Consider the following 16,200-nt stretch of genomic DNA (forward strand, 5'->3'; position numbering starts at 1 on the left):
TTTTTGTATTTTTAGTAGAGATGGGATTTAACCATGTTGGCCAGTCTGATCTAGAACTCCTGTGAAAGGTAAACAATAAAAGTTAATCTCCTACAGATTGTGTTTGCTCCAGGCTTTCAGCATTGTGCTTGCAGTGAATACAAGCAAGCAGCTCCAGCTTCTCGGGGCTGCACTCTGGCCACTTGAGCCAGGCAGTCACCTACCTGCTCTTACACTGCATACCTGTGTCTGAGTACTCATTTCATCCATCAGTTGGCCAGGGTATGAGGGACAGACCTGGCAAGTGGTGCCTCGTATGAGGAACACTGCAACGGATCACAACAGAACCCTAAAAAATGTAAGTAAAGTGACTGTGCAGTAAGTAATTGGTGCCCAATGGGATTTCCAAGTTCAAGGGAATTTTCAAGCTAGGGTTCTATCATGGGACAACAGTTATCAGCTCAATAGCAACAGCATATAAAAATATTGAAACAGTTGCTTAAAGCTACTGAAGCCTCAGTCTTGGAGGCTCAATTAAGGGACCTAATTCAAACTGTTGTTTTCCATAACCCATGGTTCCCAGAAGAAGGCACACTAGACATAGAGCTCTGAGAACAAGTGGGAAGAAATCTTAAATGACATCATGCACAAGGGCAATGGGTCCCAGTAACATCTTTAACCACTTTACATAGAAAAGCCTAAAAAGGGAAGGGAGGAAGAACCATCATCTACCTTACCACCTCCTCCTCCTCCCTCAGCCCTGCCATTACCAGGTAAAGGTGCCACAGAGGAGACAAAAATTTTCCCTGAGCCCGCTCCCCCAATGAATTGGAAAAAAGACAAGGGATACACTACAATTATGGGACCCTGTCTTAGGCAAGTGGCATTAGAAGGGGAGCTCTTGGCCTGCCCAGTAATACAAGATCAACAAGGCAATCATGTACATGAACCCATTACTTTCAACACTTACAAAGAAATAAGAAAAACCATTAGAGAAAACAGAGCTGCTAGCCCATTTCCAAAAAGATGAATTGAGGCCATAGCAGATAACTTCCATATGATCCCATGGCACTGGTCAGTGCTAGCTAAAACAACTTTAGAGGCAAGTTAATACCTTCTCTGGAGGGCAGAATATGATGAGTTGTATGAAAAACAAGCCAACCAGAATCAATTGGCCAGGCAAAACATAGCAGCTGCTATGTTCCAGGGGAGGGGTCCCTATGTCAGTGTACAACAATAATTATATTTTGTCCCCCAAGCCTATGCACAAGTGTCCTTATGCACCTGCAGGGCTTGTGACTGAATTCCTGAAGGTGAAGTTCAACAGGGATCTTTTGTAAATGTTCAACAAGGGCCTCAGGAGTCACTTGTTGAATTTGTCAATTGGTTAACACAGGCAATTAAGAGACAAATTAGTCATTTCCAGGTTGCTGGTATCTTATTGTTGCAACTGGCTTATGAAAATACTAATGTAGACTGCCAGCAGGCAATCAGAGGAAAGGTAGCCTATACGAGCATGTCAGTTGGTGGGGACAGAAATACACAAAGCCAGAATATTGGCTATGGCATTAAAGCCTCCTAAAGTGAAAAGGGAGAAAAACCCAAATTGTCTTCTATGTGGAGAGCCAGGTCATATGAAGTGGGAATGCCCCAGTAGTAAACACCAAAGTAACAATGGAAAAGAACTCCCTTATATGCCCCTGATGTAAAAAGGGGGAAAAATTGGACAAATCAATGCAAGTCCAATTTTGATAAAAATGTCAACCCCCTAAGTAATCAGGCAGGAAAATTCATGAGGGGCCAGCCCCAGGCCCCATTCTAAACTGGAGCAATGCCAGTGGCTTTCCTTGGTCAGATGGAAAGCCCACAGTCCTCCCTCTCAGAGCAGCTTCCTCTGGAAGCACAGGACTGGACTTACTGTGCCCCAACAAATTAGTGCTAAAAGAAGGAGAAGACCCTAGAAAGGTTGCAACAGGGATCTGGGGCCCACTGCCTTCTGGAACAGTGGGATTGGTCCTAGGGCAATCAAGTATCCAGTAAGGGAATCAATGTGTTCACTGGGATAATTGACAGTGATTATCAAGCTGAGATATTAGTTATGATGGAATGTAAGTTTCTGCATATTCTTCCCCCTGGATCAAAGAGAGCTCAGTTACTGCTTTTACCATACTGGATCCCCAATGCCCAGGGAAAGAAAAGGGGACAAGGAGGTTTTGGAAGCACAGGAGCCTCAGGAGTATGTTGGAACCAATTAATCACTGATCAGAGACCCATGATTACCTCAAAAATTGAAAATAAAAATGTTAATGGCCTGTTGGACACAGGGGCAGACATTTCAATCATTAGTGATCCAAACTGGCCAGAAACTTGACATTGGGTCACTCTGAAACAAAACATTATCAGCATCGGGGAAGCACACACACAGTCAAGCATGCACACCTCACATTTCATGATTCAGAGGAAAGAAAAACAGTTATACAACATGTAATTACGCCCACTCCTGTTAATCTTTGGGGATGGGACCTATTAGCCCAAGGGGGGATCACCCTGCATACCCCTTTCTAATAATAGCCACTGCTGTAATTCCTCCCCTACCCCTGACATGGCAAGATCTAATTTGGGTAGAATAGTGGCCTTTAAAGGCAGATAAATTACAAAGATCCCATAAATTAGTTGAAGAACAGTTAAAAGCTGGCCATATAGAACCATCAAACGGCCCCTGGAATTCTCCGATTTTCGTCATTCCCCAAAAGTCTGGTAACTGGAGACTTTTGCATGACTTACGTGCTATGAATGCTAATTTGCAACCTATGGGGCCCCCTCAACAGGGGTTGCCTTCTCCTGCAGTGATTCCTTGAGGTTGGCCTATAGTCATTATTAACTTAAAAGGCTGCTTTTATACGATTCCCATTGCAGAACAGGACAGATAAAAATTTGTGTTCACAAAGCAGTTATCAATAATGAAAGGCCAACTTGCCAATTTCATGGGAAAGTCCTTCCTCAAGGAATGCTGAACAGTACTACCATGTGTCAGTATCGTGTAAATCAGTCTTTGCTCTCCAGTAGAAAAGAATTTCCTAATTGCAAGATCATCCATTATGTGAATAACATCTTACTGGCAGCCCCAACAGAGCCAATACTTTTGAGTTCATATTCCTCTGTCAAAAGGAATACATAGTTAAAAGGTTTAATCATAGCACCTGAAAAGGTATGGAAGTCCTCCACTTGGAAATATCTTAGCTACATACTAACTTCCTGGTCAGTAAGATCTCAAAGGGTTTAACTGAATACTAACAACTTACACATCTTAAATGGCTATCAAAAATTACTGTGCAATATTAACTGGCTTTGCCCCACCTTGGGCATAACTACTGATAAATTACAGAACGTGTTTTCTATCCTAAAGGGCAATGCAGCCCTGGACTCCCCCGGGTATTTAACCTCCACTGCAAAGAGGGAAATTGAGGAAATAGAGCAAGCTATTTCTCAGAGGCAACTAGATCGCATAGACTCACTATATTCAGTCCAATTATTTGTATTTCCTACTAAACATTCCCCAACAGGATTAATAGGACAGATAGCCCCAGGGCTGCACTTCCTAGAATGGGTTTTTTGCTCACATATTGGGAATAAAACACTATCCCCCTATGTCGAGCTAATTGGTAGTCATCTATACAGGCTGAAAACAATGCAATCAATTGCAAAGTTATGATCCTGTTATCATGAGAATTCCTTTGAGTAAAAAACAGTTTGAAAAAGTCCTGCCCTTATCTCTAGACCTAAAGATAGCATTCTCTGATTATGCAGGCCATATATGCCCTTCCTGCTGACAAACTACTTTAGTTCTTATCTCATACTCCTGCAGTTATGCCTACAAAGGTAGTTCACTCCACCATATCTAACACTTTAACGCTTTTCACTGATGGCTTTGGTAAAAAATGGAAAAGCAGCTATCTGGTGGGAACTGCATAACTCCCTCACTTGATCTGAATTTACTAGTACTCAGAGAGCTGAGGTTGGAGCCCTAATATTGGTCCTGGAAACGTTTTCTGTTCAGCCCATCAATATTGTTAGTGACTCTGCTTACTCTGTTTATTGTGAAACCTTGAAACAGCCCTCATTAAGTCCACTCTTGAGCCCACCCTGTGTGCCCTTTTTCTTCAACTTCTGTAATTGCTTGATCATTGAACACATCCTGCTTTTACCACACACATTCAGGCCCACAACTCACTGCCAGAACCACTGGCTCATGAAGAAAATGACCCTGCAGGACCCACAACCCTGGAAGATGTGGCTTTCTCAGGTGACACAGGCCCCAGACATCACCTAGGGGATGCTGAAGAAGACAACTCAGGAGGCCAAGTGAATCCTGCTCCAGACGCAGAGGCCATTAACTCGAGATAATTTGTTCCTTGCTATGCTTTCTGTTGTACATTGCAACTCTCGTAGGTATTAACCTTTTTCATTCTCTCACTTTGCCTGCTACCTGTACCTGCTACACTCTCTTTGGCCCATCTTCTAGATCTGCCTTTTTTTCCACCCTGTTACTTGGGCAGACATCCCCTTCCAAGCCTCTAATAACATGACTGATTGGCTGGCAGGGATTGACATACCCCAGGTGGGGTCCCACAGTAATGGCACACATTGGACTGAGGTGCCAAGTAACACTACATATCACTCCTTGACTGGAAAAAGAATAATACTGATTATATTCATGTTTGTCTTATGTTATTTACTGGTTCTAGGATGCAAAGCTGGAACACGAGCTATAACTGCTCTATCAGTCAAACCTGTCACTGCACACATCTGTACTCTTCAATCAACATAACCTGATACAAAAAACAGAAAAGGGTCTGGGCATGGTGACTCATGCCTGTAATCCCAGCACTCTGGGAGGCTGAGGGCAGGCAAATCACGAGGTCAGAAGTTCAAGACCAGCCCAACCAACATGATGAAACCCCATCTCTACTAAAAAAAAAATACAAAAAATTAGCTGGGCATAGTGGTGGGTGCCTGTAGTCCCAGCTACTCGGGGGGCTGAGGCAGGAGAATGGCGTGAACCCGGGAGGCGGAGCTTGCAGTGAGCTGAGATCCGGCCAGTGCACTCCAGCCTGGGCGACAGAGTGAGACTCCGTCTCAAAAAAAAAAAAAAAAAAGCAATAGAAGAAAGATAATTCTTTATTATAAATCTATACATACCTACATCTATGTCTTTATATCATCATAAAGATATAGATGTAGGTATGTATAGATTCATAATAAAGAATTGGCTCATGTAACTATGGAAGCTGAAAAGTCCCAAGATCTGCAGTTAGCAAGCTGGAAACAGGAAAGCCAAACAAGGAAAGCCAAGGGTTTAAGTCCCAATCCAAGGTCCTGAGAAGACTGATGCCCCAGCTCAAGCTGTGAGGCAGGAGAAGTTTCCCTCCTATTTAGCCTTTTTGCTCTACTCAGGTGTTCAGCTGACTGCGTGAGGTCCACCCACATTCGGTAGAGCAACCCACTTTACTCCGTCTGCTGATTAAAATGTCAACCTCATCCAGAAGCACCTTCGCAGACACATCCAGAATGTTTCACTGAACATCTGAGCGGCCTGTGATCCAGTCAAGTTGACATATAAAATTAACTATCTCTGCTACTGATGGGCATTTTGGTTGTTTCCAGGTGTTCAACTCCACTTTATATACCCTTTACGCTTGCTCATTCCTCGTGCCTTTATTCATGCTAGTCCCCTGCTCCAAATATCTTTTGTTTACTCTGCAGTATCTTACCCTTTCCCACTGTTCAAGGTTTATCTAAGAGCTGTCCCTTTAAAAAACAAAACAAAACAAAAAAACCTTCCTAGATTTAGATGTCCCCAGCTGGACACTGAAAGCACCAGTCCCTGAATAGAAATACCCACTTCCCTCTGATCTCCTCCAGTGAAGAGCATTCCATTGATGCATGTCTTTTATGATCTCGGCCTCTTTAGGTAAGACTTAGATAAGGACAATAGCTATACAATAGTCAGAAGAATTTGAGGTGTAGATTACCAGTAGGTTAAATATTTATTTACTTATTTATATTTGAGACGGAGTCTTGCTCTGTCATCCAGGTTGGAGTGGAGTCGTGCGATCTCAGCTCACTGCAACCTCTGCCTCCTGGGTTCAAGCAAGTCTCCCACTTCAGTCTCCTGAGTAGCTAGGACTACAAGCGAGCACTAACACGGCCAATTTTTGTATTTTTAGTAGAGATAGTGTTCACCATGTTGGCCAGGCTGGTCTCGAACTCCTGACTTCAAGTGATACAACCCATCTTGGCCTCCAAAAGTGTTGGGATTACAGGCATGAGCCACTGCTCCCAGCCACCAGTAGATTAAATATTCTGCCTACGGAGGTGAAAACTGTTGTTCTTGAAGGGAACTTTAACTTTTAGTTTCTAAAATTACCCAGCTTGACGTTTTCTGGGAGTTTACATTAAAGGGACTGGCATCATGAGGGTATATGAAGATGTAACTACAAAGGAAAATGTATGAATAAAAGAGTTTTTCAATATCCTTGGTTTATGTTGTGACTTTTGACAAAGTTGTCACTCCTGTGAAAATGCTTCTGTGTGGTTCTCTAGAAGGGAAAATAAAATAAAAAGGTCCCCTGGTTAGGAGAGAGTCATTTTTTTAAGAAATGAGCAAAGCTCCTTTTTGCGTTTCTTTACCCTCTAAGTGGTAAGAGATCCCCATCTGTTACGCTCTCTATTCTGGAATGTTTGAGTGACATGCACAGAGAAACATTCCTAGAGTGGCTGTTGGTAAGAATGAATATGTTTGGCTTTTACATAATACATAAAGTGTACAGGTTTGTTTTTATTTGCTTAGACTGTCTCTCGGTACATTATGTCCACCATTTTTGCAGCTAAGGCTGCTGTCTCTCTTCAATTCCTGCTTACACCAGCCACATATATGCATCTTTCTTAGAGTTATCTGCTCAATAAATACAGTTAATTTAATTCTGAGGAAGTGGCAGGAAAGTGACAAACTCAATCATTGAGCAGAATAATCCCTGTGAAGGGCACTTAGGCCATATGGACTGAGAGCCATAGTGATGTTCATACTCCCCTGGCAACCCAGAGAGCCTAGGTCTTGGAACCCAGTACAAGAAATTATTTAAAGAGAAAAAAGTCTCCACTTAGAAAAAATTTAGGGCAGCACTGATTTGTAACAGGAAAGAGCTATAAAATACCATCTAAGATTAGAGAATGGCTAAGAACCCTATAGTGTCTTCTGTAAATGAACCTTGCACGCTGTTTTATGTATCTTCAGATGCATTGTGAAGTGATTGTGACATCGGTTTGAGAAAGAAGAAGAACACAGAATCTGTGCATATCTCTTAACTTCAGTAACATGAAATAAGCAGTTAAAAAGGGTTTGTCTCCCTGGGTAGCAGCCCAGTTCTAAGCCAGGGACTTTGGGATCCTCATAGAATGATGGCCCCGGGACTTGCCTGCTTACCCAGTGGCAGATGGATTCTGCCTGGATCCAGAAAACCCAGATTAAGTGACTTCAAATCTCAGAGACGTACAGCCACGATTTATTTTTCTTGCTCACCGGTCTGAGGGTTCACTGTTTCAGGCTGTGAGCTGAGTCTATATCTATTCCACAGTCTCCTCATTCCGACACGTATCTACATTCATTACATAGTGGATGGTGGAAGCACAGGAGTAGCAGGTAGCCTCTGCTTAGAGCTGGCATACTGTCACTTCTGCCCATACTTCCATTGGCCAAAACAAATACCCAATATGAATGAGGTTAGGAAGTGGAGTCTTCCTGCTCAAGTGGAAGGCACAGAGAAGCCACATGGCAGAGAGCATGAATGTTTAATTTCCTTACAGGGAAGAAATGAGAAAATGGGTCATAAAATCCCAATCTACCAAGCAACTTGAGATCGTGAAAGAACAAATAAATAAACCTATGAACGTATCACTTAAAGTTTTTATCCAAGAAAATTAAGGTGTTTAGCACTCTCCAGACGGAGCTCATCTGCCCCAATTTCCTCCTGTCCTTACAAGTAGCTACAACCTCAAAGACATACTTACCATCTCAAAGGAATCATCTGTTGGCTCCCAGTTCCATTGGTTCCAGGTGCGGGGTATATGCACATAGTTCATGCACAACACTGTCTTTATCACAATTTGATTAATTTTTTCCACATGGAGGTACAGGGGCAGGTTGAAATTTTTTATATTATGAGTGTGTGTATAAAAGACATAGGTCATTAGTCCCTTCCCCCGGTACTTGGCTACAGTGCTTGCCATTCTTGATTCTCCTGTTTGATCCATCAAGACCCGGGACACAGGCCTCCCGACTGGGCCCAGCAGACAAGTGTTAGAAAAGGTCTGGATACAGCGGTGGATGAATTTCAGGCTTCTCTCCATCCCACCAAATTTCCAACTCTGACTCACCAATTCAGCATGGCTTATGTCCAGGGAAGATTCTTTTTTTTTTTTTTTGAGATGGAGTCTCGCTCTGTCGCCCAGGCTGGAGTGCAGTGGCCGGATCTCAGCTCACTGCAAGCTCTGCCTCCCGGGTTCACGCCATTCTCCTGCCTCAGCCTCCCAAGCAGCTGGGACTACAGGCGCCCGCCACCTCGCCCGGCTAGTTTTTTGTATTTTTTAGTAGAGATGGGGTTTCACCGTGTTAGCCAGGACGGTCTCGATCTCCTGACCTCGTGATCCGCCCGTCTCGGCCTCCCAAAGTGCTGGGATTACAGGCTTGAGCCACCCCGCCCGGCCCAGGGAAGATTCTTTAAACACTTCTTGGTTGCTACAGGGAACAAGGAAAAGGCAAAGTGAATCAAATGGCACTGAGTTGTTTTCAATGAGAAGTTAACTCTATGTTATTTGATCTTTAAAAACAAAACAAACAACAACAAAAAACCCTGAAAAAATCTTGTGATTCACAATGATGCTGGCAGTCATTATGCTAAGTGAAATAAGCCAGGCACAGAAAGACAAATAAATACTGCATCATCTCTCTTATATGTGGAATCTTAAAAAGTCAAACTCACAGAAGTAGAGAGTAGAATGGTGGTTACTGTTGGTTGGGGAGCAGCTTTGGGAGGGACTGGGGAGATGTTGGCTAAAGGATACAATGTTTAATTAGGCAGGAGGAATAAACTTAGGAGATTTATTGTATAACATGGTCACTATAGTTAATAACAATGTATTGTGTACTTGAAATTTGCTAAGAGTAGATTTTAAGTGCTCTCGACACTTAAAATTAGATTTTAAAATAAGATTAAAAGTAAATTGTAAGTGTTCTCGACACACACAAAAAATGATAAGTATGGGAGGCAATGCATATGTTAATTAGCTGGATGTAGCCATTACATAGTGCACACATATTTCAAAACAATCTTATATACAATAAATGTATATAATTCTTGTTGATTAAACAAATTTAAAAACAAAAATCAATCTTAAAATTCAAAAAAAAAAACCCTCTGAGGTAGGTAGGATGGAAATTTTGTACCAATTTTTATAAATAAGGAAGTCAAGAATATAGCTTTCATCTATTAAAGAGCAGAGTTGGAACTTTGGAGTCCATCTTTTAGAGCTCAAAATGGGCCTTGAGATCACCCAAGCCAACGGATTCATTTTTCATGGGGAAGCTGAAGTCCACAGAAGTCAAATGACTTGGAAATCCTTTCACAAGGTAGCTTGAAGCACAGGTGAAACTAGCGCACCCTTCTCCAAACCCCATATGAGTTCTCTGCCCTTTGTCCTCTGATTTTCATAAATACACTGAGATTTTCCAGTTAAACCAAATACGGTCAAGGGGGTCTCATAAATAGAGCTGTCATTATATATCTTAAACACAAGATCCAAAATATATTTTGTAATGAATGAGAATGTGATCCCAAGTTTTAGTAGTAGAAAAGGTTCAGTGCATACAAAGGACCTTGCTGAAATGCTTGCTGTATGTAATTTTTAAAGCCTGGAGCTGACCTGATGTATGAAAAGGGGTTTGAGTAATAAGACAGTACAGAAGAATCTCAGCATGTCTGATTAGAAGCATGAGCTTACAGGCCGGCTGACTTGAATTTACATCCAAAGCTCTATCCTTTACCCACCGAGTAACTTTTGCCAGATTAATTACTAGATCTGAGCTTCTATTTTTGACTCAATAAAGTTAATGGGTATGAAATGCTTTGGAATAAAGTTAATAGGTATGAAATAGCCCAGAGACCCTATAAAGCAACCATAGAATCAAAACTGCAAAGCAACCAGCTAACAACTTCACCATGTGAATAAAACTTCATGTATCAAAATTAATATTAAATATCAATGGTCTAAACTTTCCACTTTAAAAAGCACACTATTGCCAGTTGAATAAAAACAAAAACCAAGATTCATCCATCTTCTGCCTTGAAGAGACACATCTCACACATAATGACACCCACAGGCTCAAAGTAAAGGATTGGAGAAAGATCTGTTACACACATGGAAAACAAAAAAGAGCAGGGTTCACTATTTTTATACCAGATAAAACAGACTTTAAACCAACAACAGTAAAAAAAAAAAAAAAAAAAAAAAAAAAAAAAAAAAAAAAAAAGGACAAAGAAGATCATTACATTGTGATCAAGAGTTCAATTCTACAAGAAAACTTAACTTTTCTAAATACATATGCACCTGACAGCAGAGCACCCAGATTCATAAAACTACTACTTCTTGACTCACAGAAACACTTATGCAGACACACAATAATAATGGGGGACTTCAACATCCCATTGACAGCATTAGACAGATCATTGAGGCATAAAACTAACAAAAAAATCTGGTCTTAAATTCAGGACTTGACCAATTGGAACTAATAGACATCTACAGAACTTGTAAAATATACATTCCTATATACATTTCTCTCATCTGAACACGGAATATACTCCAAGATCAACCACATGCTCAGCCATCATGCATGGCTTAATAAATTTTAAAAAAAAGCTCAAAGCATACCAACTATACTCTCCGACTACAGTGGGATAAAAATAGAAACTGATACCAAGAAGATCTCCCAAAACCACACAATTACAGGGAAATTAAACAGCTTGCTCCAGAATGACTTTTGGGTAAACAATAAAATTAAGGCAGAAATTATAGCAGAAATTGGGTATCCACCCAAACAAAAAGAAACCGTCATATCAAAAAGCCACTTGCAGTATGTTTACAGCAGCAGTATTCACAATAGCAAAGTCATGGAATCAACCTAGGTGCCCATCAGTGGTGGACTGGATAAATAAAATGTGGCACATATTCACCATGGAATACTCTGCAGCCACAAAAAGAACAAAAGCATGCCCTTTGCAGCAAAATGGATAGAGCTTCAGGCCACTTTCCTGAGTGAATTAATGCAAAAACAGAAAATCAAATAGCACGTTTCCACTTATAAATGGGAGCTAAACAATGGGTATACACAGACATAAAGATGGAAACAATAGGCACTGGGGACTCCAAAATGGGGGAGGGAGGGGAGTAAGGGTTGAAAAACCATCTCTTGGGTCTGATGTTCACTCTTTGGATGATGGGTTCAATGGAAGCCCAAACTTCAGCAATATACAGTATATCTATGTAACAAAGCTGTACGTGTACCCCCTAATTATATTAAAAAATGTCAGGAGTGGTGGCATTTGCCTGTAGTCCTAGCTACTGGGGAGGCAGGCAGGAGGATCACTTGAGCCCAGAAGCTGCAGTGAGCTGTGACCATTCCACTGCACTCCAGCTGGGTGACAGAGCAAGATCCTGTGTCTAAAAACACAGAAAAGAATAGATGGATGGATGGATGGGTGGATGGATGGATGGATAGATAGATAGACAGATGATAGAGAGATAGATAGACAGATAGATAATGATAGGTATAAATGATAGATGATAGATAATAGATAGATGATAGATAGATAATGATAGGTAAATGATAGATGATAGATAGATAATAGATACATAGACAGATAGATAATGATAGGTAAATGATAGATGATAGATAGATAATAGATACATAGACAGATAGATAGATGATAGGTAAATGATAGATGATAGATATAGATAGATAGACGATAGACAGATGATAGATGATAGATAGATAGGCAAATGATAGATAATAGACAATAGATAATAGATAGATAATAGATAATAGATAATAGATAACATATAGATAGATAGATAGATAGATAGATAGATAGATAGATAGATTCATTGGTTGAATTTAATTCCCCTCTTTACTGGTAAAATCTTTGGTAATTCCTGATTTCCTTTCTATCTTTGAGTTTGGAAATTCCTATTCATACTTAAGAAAATGACTGTTGCATGCCCCTGGTATTCTTGAGGGATGGAATAGAATACGTTCCAAATTGTGGCAATTATTTGCCACTGATGTGTGAGTCCCTCCCCTCATCCAAGGGTCAGTAGTCCTTGTTACTTCGTCAACGGCCTGATAGTTCAACTGGCAGTCATCCCACTTGCAAAATGCTTAGCAAAAATCAAAATGCAGTCAAAGGTCAACCCGCCAAGTTATGCATAAACTAGCTCTGATAAATAACAGCCCTGAGTGAAATTTGTTCCAACTTGTACATCTGTTGATTCTAAGCTGGTCCTGCTCTTCTTGCTTTCAAACACACCTTTCACTCGTGTATTACAAGTAGTGATGGGTTTAATGGAAGCCCAAACCTCAGCAATACACAATATATCTATGTAACAAAGCTGCACATGTATCCCTGATTATATATATTAAAAAAAAAAAAAATCAGGAGTGGTGGCATTTGCCTGTAGTCCTAGCTACTTGGGAGGCAGGCAGGAGGACACTTGAGCCCAGAAGCTGCAGTGAGCTGTGATTGTTCCACTGCACTCCAGCTGGGTGACAGAGCGAGATCCTGTGCCGAAAAACACAGAAAAAAAATAGATAGATAGGAGAAAGGGGGGTGGGGAGGAGAGAGGGAGAGAGGGAGAGGGAGGGAGGGAGGGAGGGAGGGAAGGGGGGAGAGGGGGAGAGGGGGAGAGAGGGAGAGGAGAGGAGAGGGAGAGGGAGGGAGGGAGAGGGAGAGAGAGAGGGAGAGAGAGGGAGAGAGAGGAGAGAGGGAGAGAGAGAGAGAGAGAGAGAGAGAGGGAGAGAGAGGAGAGAGAGAGAGAGAGAGAGAGAGAGAGAGATTGATTGAGATTGAGATTGAGATTCATTAGTTGAATTTGATTCCCCTCTTTCCTGGTAAAATCATCTTTGGTGATTCCTGATTTCCTTTTTATCTTTGAGTTTGGAAATTCCTATTCATACTTAAGAAAACAACTGTTGCATGCCCCTGGTATTCTAGGGGATGGAATAGAATACGTTCCAAATTGTGGCAATTATTTGCCATTGATGTGTGAGTCCCTCCCCTCATCCAAGGAAGGGTCAGTAATCCTTGTTACTTCGTCAACTGCCTGATAGTTCAACTGGCAGTCATCCCACTTGCAAAATGCATAGCAAAAATCAAAATGCAGTCAAGGGTCAACCCGCCAAGTTATGCATAAACTAGCTCTGATAAATAACAGCCCTGAGTGAAATTTGTTCCAACTTGTACATCTGTTGATTGTAAGTTGGTCCTGCTCTTCTTGCCTTTCAAACACACCTCTCACTTGTGTATTACAGGTGGTGACTTTTTGCAGTTTTATTTATTCACAGACCTGATTCTTTTCACCTCCCAGTTTATAAAAATTTCTCAATATATCTCGACCACTAATAAAATTCTTTTTTTTTCATTTCCCTGGATCTTATTGGTGTTAATTTAGTCATGTAATGAGGCAATAGGCAAGTGATAGCACACGGGCTATGCTCTATCTGCCATCTTGAGCCAGTTCTCTAACTTGCATTTTTGCAGTTTGTATACCTATTTTTAGGAATGCATGTATTTCTATCTGCATTTTAAAACTTGGACCTAAAATCTGTGACGTGTTAACTATCACCACTGAGTAGTGGAGGCACACTCAGAAACACTCTTGAACCCAAGTCTTATGTTTTTACCACATCACCCAGGGTACCAGACTTAGACATATTAACTATATTCTTTAATTATACAACCCATAGGAGTTTTAAGGCACTTTCACATGCATTGTGTTATTGTTTTCTCACTAAAGCCCTTGATCTAGCATTGTTATTTGCTATAGACTGGAAACCTGGAAATTAAAACAAGATTAAAATAGATCATAAAACTGATCTATTTTAGGTAAACTCAGAAAACAGGGATTTCAAGTCTCTGGACGGCATGAGCATCAATGTCAGGGCATCCTAGGAATTTTTCTTCCACTTACCACAAATAGTAAGGTAATTGGCATGCTGAAAGGATCCCTAAATTAACTCACCAAAGACTGCAAAGTCTTGTTTTTCATAAAATATCTTATCTTCATCTTTAAGGGCACTGGATTGCTCTTTATAAGGAACTTCCCCTTATCTTTATCATCTATGAGTTTCACAACTTGGCTGAGAGACAAGTTCAAAGAAGAATAAAAGATAACAAAGATGTGAGAAGAGTTGAGAGGGAAGTAAAGAATGAATGCTTTGGATGAATGCCCTGAACCTTCTCTAAAGCCACTTAATTAACCATAGATCAACAAATTCCTCACCAATTATAGAAGAAAGATTAGGATAATCAGAAAATCCATTACATATTTTTCCATTTTAGTAGCAATAATCATGATAACTAACAATGATCATTTACTGTAACCGGACACTATGTACTACAATGGATACAAATTATCTCAGTCATTTTGACTATTCAGTGTAGTAGGTTGTGCTATTTTTCTCACTCCATTTAGGAAAATCTTAAGTCACAGACATCCTAGTCTCTAATACAATTTCTTTTTCAAGAAAAGTAACCAAAACATTTCGAAGAAGTGATTGATTTCGTGTTTCCTGCAAGGAGACATAAGGTAAATTTGAATCATTTTATGTGTCAGAAAGCCAGAAAGCTTTCAAAAATTAATAAGGTCGGGTCCAAAGAACTTAGTGCCCAACTAAATAGAGGGTTCTATCGGACGAAGTTGCAGCATTTCAACTACGATTGTAGTTGAAATACATTCAATCCATGAGGAGCCCTGAGTCTGTAGTGACACACAGACAGATCTTCAGAGGAACAAAATAATCTCAAAAAAGACAGTGTGGCATTATTGACTCATTTATTGGGTAATTGAAAAAACCTAAAAATTACTTCTAAGCATAACAGCTTGAAGTTTCCTTCGTTATTGATAACTTTATTTAAAAAAAAACTACAAACAGAAAAATTACAATACATTAAACACGTTTATACTTTTCACCTAGCATCACCAATTATAGACTGCCACATTTCCTTTGTGCATACCTATATAGCATTTAAATTCTTTTGTACGTTGCAGAAACTATGATTATTTCTCACAAATATTTCAGCATGTATCATCAAAGTGCAAGGACACTGTCTGACATAACCACAATACAACAGATTCAGAAATTTTTAACATTGCTAAACTTCCAGTAACTAATAGAGATCATGTTCAAATTTTGTCAGTAATAGCAATAATATCTCTCAGTATTTATTGTCTAATTTAGTATCCAATCAAGAACCTCAAATTCCTTTTAGCTATCATTTTTGAGGTTCATTTTTCCTAGAAAGTTCTTCAAACTTTCTTATTTTTATATTTACAATTTTTATGTGTACATATCAGTTGGATTATAGAATGCCCTTCAATTTGGTAATCGTCATTTAATTGGGTGAAATGATATCGCATTGTGGCTTTAATTTGCATTTTTATTATGATTGGCAATGTTAAGCATTTTTTTACATGTCCATTGGCCATTTGTTTTCTTTTAAGAAATGACTAGCCAGATCTTCGGGGTTTTATTTTCTGTGTGTGTGTGTGTGTGTGTGTGCGCGCGCGCGTGCGTGCACGTGTGTGTGTTTGCTATTGTCAAAGGAATAGTTTGGAAATATTTTCTCCCACTCTGTAGGTTGTTTCTTCATGTTGTTCATTGTTTCCTTTGCTGTATAGGAGCTTTTACCTTGATATAATTACAATTCTATTTATTTACTTTTGCTTTTGTCACCTATGCTTTTGAGGTCCTACTCAAGAAATCTTTGCCCACACCAGTGTCCTAAAGTATCTCCCCAATGTTTTCTTCTAGTAGTTCCGTAGTTTCAGGTCTTACATTTAAGTATTTAATCCATTTTCATTTGAATTTTGTAAATGGTGAGGGATAGGAGT

This window comes from Trachypithecus francoisi, unplaced genomic scaffold (genome assembly GCF_009764315.1).
Source record: "Trachypithecus francoisi isolate TF-2019V2 unplaced genomic scaffold, Tfra_2.0 Lachesis_group8, whole genome shotgun sequence".
Taxonomy (NCBI): domain Eukaryota; kingdom Metazoa; phylum Chordata; class Mammalia; order Primates; family Cercopithecidae; genus Trachypithecus; species Trachypithecus francoisi.